Source organism: Chaetodon trifascialis, chromosome 22 (assembly GCF_039877785.1).
Source record: "Chaetodon trifascialis isolate fChaTrf1 chromosome 22, fChaTrf1.hap1, whole genome shotgun sequence".
Classification (NCBI taxonomy): Eukaryota; Metazoa; Chordata; class Actinopteri; order Chaetodontiformes; family Chaetodontidae; genus Chaetodon; species Chaetodon trifascialis.
This window is the reverse complement of record NC_092077.1, coordinates 10,284,072-10,289,830: the sequence shown is the minus strand read 5'-3', so window position 1 is coordinate 10,289,830 and position 5,759 is coordinate 10,284,072.

Sequence of the window (5,759 nt, the reverse complement as noted above, 5' to 3'; positions counted from 1 at the left end):
GAGGCACCTATGACTGCCTTCAGATGGCTTCAAATACTGCGAGCTGGCTTGTTTAGATGGCTCCCCAGGACTTTTCTGTTAGAGAAGAGCAAACATACAGTATTAATAAGCACCAATGAACTATTCATATTTGGCTTCAATGCAGTGAATACTCCAGATATGGCTTATGAGCTCTAATCAGTGAACCTGTTTGTGTTTGTGTCACCTATATGGCACAAAAGACAGAATAGCCATGTTCTAACAAAGCATCCAATTATATCATGTCAATTATTACCTGGCAGACAATGAAGGTTAAAAAAAAACAGGTGTGGGGGGGGGGGTTCACTCTGACACCTTCCTACCTAAAGAACCACCTTCGCTTGCTCAGGATGCACCACTAAGCATGCAGAGAAAATGACTCTCCAAGCACCCTCATACACAAACTGTGAACAGCTTGGGACTGGAACTACTTTCTACCAAAGAAATAGTTCCAATGAAAGGAGTTTTAGGAAAGAAATGAGGACACACTGTCTGGGAAGAGATGTTCTTGCTGTTTTTTTTTATGTCATTCTTCAGTTTTGTGAACACTGTATTGGGGTGTACACAGAAATTAAACAGATATCTCATATACTGATGGTACGAAAACATGGAAGGTTACAAAATATGTTTCATTTTTCTGTAATGAGGATGTACAAATCCTTTAAAACCGAGTCAAAAAGCGCAAAATCGACCTACATCACCTGTATGAATGAATGGTGTGCATGAAACCTGACACTGACTGATACCAATCCCCTGTATTACACATGTTAATTTACACTTTATGATGTTCTCTTCCGGATGAGGATGTGAGCAGGTGTTGCCGATGCACACCTGCAAACTTTCCCGACATATCAAATTCCCTGCGGCGTGTGTACAAAACACCCTGCCAATGCCTAGTTACCCTTCTTTTAATCCGCGCTGCACATTGCATAGCATCACAAACAAACTGCGTAACGGCGTGTAAACAAAGATGCAACAGGAGATGTGTTTATTTGTAGCAGATGAAACAATTAAGGCCGCCTGACAGGCAAATAAAACACATTGAGGCAAAGCATCTGGTCGTATGGGGGGTTAACGCCGCTGTGTTGTTGTTGTTTGTGGTGGAGCTTGTGGAGACAAGCTTAACAGCCCAAGACGTACTACGTAGCAGAAAAACAATTTAACAGATCTGACGAACGATTAATTCTGCATTTTATGTGTTAAAGGAACAGGAGAAAAGGCGGCTTTGAGTAAAATACAGGAAACACTCGTGTGAGCGTTCGTTTGATCTTGTGTTTTTGACTGTTGTTACAAAGCATGTTAGAGCCAGCCTATTTGTGTGTGTATGTGTGTGTGTGTGTGTGTGTGTGTGTGTGTGTGTGTGAGGGGCTTTGCCTGTCACTCATGTTAACTCAATGTGAAGAGGCTGCTCCAAGCGGAAAGTTGAGTCCTATATATTTGCCACAATGGCTGGTGTTATTAAGACCTTGATCCGTGTTTTCTTTCTGCATGGAGGGAAGTAAGCTACTAGATGCTCTCCCTCTCCCTCTCTCCTCACTGTGTGTCTGGGCGGGGCGGCATGGTTGAGTCGGGTTAAGAGGAGACACACACAAACACACACACACACACACACACACACACACACACACACACACACACACACACACACACACACACACACACACACACACACACACACACACACACACACACACACACACACACACACACACACACACACACACACTTCTCGGCTCTGTAAACATCCCTTTTTTCAAGCCACCGTGAGGGAAGTTTTCCGTTTGTGCTTGTGTTGATGCCCAATTGGAAGCATTTTTGGTGGAAGCTGTGAAAAATGAATACGGTTTGATGTACAAAAAGGCCTCAATGGATCTCAAAAGAACATAAACAGCCTAATGTATAAAAAAAAGGAGTAGCGCGCGACGGAGCAACCAACTTTCTCTGCCACTGAGTCGAGCATCATGAACTGTTTCACTTGGCAGTACTAGAAAATCAAGGAAAATTGCAAAAGAAACCGACTGACTGAAACCCAAATTGCACAAGACGTCTTTATTTCAAAAGCAAATATTTCTGCGTTTCTACATAACAAAATTGAGTGTTTTCATAAACCAGGCAGCTGATTTGATCATAAACATACCCTGCTCTGTATGTGGTTGTACAGATAAACTGCAACAGAACAAGCACGCCTGCCAAACAACCTGCCAATCACCCGCGAGATCAAGATGACTGGAGGCCAGCGGAGTCCGCGTTCATTTAAGTGATGTTAAGAACAAACAATCAAAAGTGCTGCTCGGGAGACCGCAACACGTCCACATCAGCAAATGACATGTAACAATGGTGACATCTAATTTATAGCTCAAGGAGCACGTACAAGCAAATAAACAGGCATCCCTGGTCCGCACGTCCCTCTCAATTTGCTTCTCCCACGGTCGATTGCCTTTCAGATGGAAGGGCGGAAGGAAAATAGAAAAGTTGAAAGTGCACAACTTAAAGCTGATGTCTTCTTTACAGGTCCAAGGCCCCGGCTTCTGTTACTCTCTCCAGGAACCAGTGCATGCATCCGTAAACGTCCCTGAACACAAGCACACAAACAAAAATATTCCACTTGTACGTACAGTTCAAGATACCATCTCAACTGTGTGTGTGTGGGGGGTGGGGGGGGGGGGTGTTTTCAGCTCTGTCGAAGAAGAAAGGAAATGATTTGAAAACATCTCAGCGTCTCTTCCCTCCTTTCATTCCTCTCTGATTCTTGCGTTCTCCCAGGCAGATGTTGGCGGCGCTGACTTCACGGGGGCACGACGCGTGGCGGAAACTTTGAACCTCACCGTGCCACCCCATCCAGGAGGTTTTCAAACTCCAGTCTCGTGATCTCGCTTACCGTGACGCCTCCAGGTAACAAGGAGATTAGAAGCAGTCAGAGGCCCGTGTACCACAGCAAAGCTTTACCAAAAGGGGGTCTTTAAATATTTAAGGTACGAGTACGATCACACATTGTTACTCTAAGAAGAGGGAGGAACAAAGAATACAAATTTTTTCACTTGAAAATCATTTACATTCCATTGCTGAGACAATTTCTGGTAGCTGAATTGGAGTTTTCCTGCATAAAATGCACAGAAATTTTAACAGACATGCAGCACTTTCTGCTGACGTAAAATAAAAATCATTTCTTAACAGCAATTTAATGCACTGTTCATATGCAACCACATCGATAACTCTTACACCAAATAACACGTGGTGTAAGAAGGCAGGCTTCTTCGGCCTCTTGTCAAAGTCAATTAGACTCCTCAGGTAATGACCCTATTTGCATTGTAAACCAGGCCCTTGTGTGAGAGGGCTAATGGGGCCACTACCTGAGGAGATTAATTGAAAGTGACATTACTTGAACTCTCCTCTTTTTTTCTTGCGCAGCCCTCTGAAAGATCGTCTCATCTTATTTTAATGTCATGCCAAAAGTCTAAACAGCGAGGTCGAGCCTTTTCCAACTTTGACACGCGCAAGGAGGAAGAGGAGGAAAGAGAACATGGTGGTATGTTCGGGTAGCTGCTTCCGTTGAAAGAAAAGAAGGCTTGGATTTAAGATGACATGCTTTATGTAGTTTGGTATTAAACAATTAAGCGACAAACTTCTGGGTGAACTGCTTGGCTGCGTGACAATCACGCACAGTATCATGTTTACAACCCATTATGACACCATCATGCAACAATGCGTGTAATTTTTCTGATGCGCTCAGGATTCAAAACAGATGCTGCCAGGATCTGGATCATTATCTTTAATGACTCACAACACAATATCATAAATATATTCCAATGAACCAACCCAAAGCTAACAGCCAGGTAATGACTGCTATTATAGATCGTATAGATTGACAGAGGACTTCGAGGGGGAGAAAAAACATGTGCATGTGCTGTTTTCTGCTGTTTGACAAAAAGAGGCATTGATGTTCCATCTGGAAAAAAACACAGATGGTGAATAAAGAGAAGTGTCACACATTACTGCCACCCCCTCTTGTCCTGTCTAATTAGTCATATTATATGTAATTATAATATGGTTATAATCTTGACAATATACAACTCTCAGGTCTACCTCCAATATGAAAATGAAGGAAACAAAACACCATTAATGCACCCATCTGCTTTTTTCCCCTCATATAAAGCAACAGCAAAAGCAGTAATTTGTTCTCATGGCCGAGGGCAGGAGACTTTCATTTTCTGAGTGGAAGAGTTGTATCCCACCCAATTGAGCAGGAAGAGGGGATGGATGGATGGATGGATGGATGAATACACGGCTAGTCAGCGGAGGTGGCCGCTGCCACACTCTAATTTATTTAAAATTGTAAGAGAAATGACCTTGAGATCAGAGAAGTGTTGAATTTCTCCCCAGACGGCAAACAGAAACAATGGAGCCATCCTAATTGTGACATTACAATCCGACACACAGTGAGCGATCAGAGGGGGATTGATTAGAGGAGTGGAAAGGTGGACGACTTTGTGAAAAGGTCATTGCACACTCTACCTGGAGTTTCTAATATTTCTAACCTTCCGTCGCCTCTGTGAATGTGGAATAAAGTGAGAGAAAGACAGAAAAAGTACAACTCCTGTGTGATTACCGACTTTCTGGACAGTGATATTTTCCCCAACGCATTAGTGAAATAAGATGGTAATTTCCTGGGGCCAGGGTGTATCCAGGCAGAAAATGATAAAAGGAAATAAAGATAGAATGAAAAAAAAAGGGGGGGGGGGGTTTCTTCCTTTCTGCTCTTTCAGCAGGGGTGCTGACGTGGAGGTTAATTGAAGGGTTAACAGGGGGTGGTGTCAGCTGAAGGTCAGACTGCTGTTCCAGCCAGCAGGAGGTCCCTGCTCTCTGATGACCTCGCTGAGTGTTGCTGGCCATGTTCCCATGTTAGCGCTAACGCTGCTGCCAGGTGAGCACCTTCTCTAATAGAGAAAGGACCAGAGGAGGAGGACCGTGCGGCACAGAGCTTTGAGGGGCGCAGAGGGGAGAGGTTACAGATGTGGCCACCGTGAAACTCACACTTTCTGCTGCACCATCGAGAGAAAGAACAAGAAAAAACAATGCAGCGTTCAGAGCATACAAGTCTCCCGTGCAAGTCCGACTTTATAAGATTGCAGCAATTTGCTGCCATAATAATCCACACTGAGCAACGTCAACCAGGATTAGGATTAAAAAAGAACCCCACAAAACCAGCAGTAGCAGAACTATTACTCATGAGACAAGTGGAGGGAAATGGCAACAGCTCATGTAATGAATTGTCTTCCAAATGCATTTAAAATCAAGGCTGCAATGATTTTCACAATCAACCAATCTGCAAGATTTTCTTGATTAGTCAACTGGGCATTTGTTTTACAAACCATCAGAAAATAATGAAAAATGTCCATTATAGTTTCCCACAGGTCAAGGAGATGTGTTCAAATGTCTTGTTTTACTGGACCAACAGTCCAAAACCCCAAAATATTAAGTGTATTATCATATCTAACAGGGAAAAGCAACATATCCTTAAATTTGAGAAGCTGGAACCAGCATTTTTCTTAAAAAACATAACATTATAACATGTATCTCAAGATGCAAGATGCACAAGACTCCATATTCAAATGGAAGAGAGCTTTTCTAGTCTAACAACTGGAACATGATGAAGAAATGATGGCAACAACATGTATTGTTTAATGAATGCGCGCAAAACAATCATGGTACACTTCTTTGGTAATGTTTTATTTTTCAAAAAT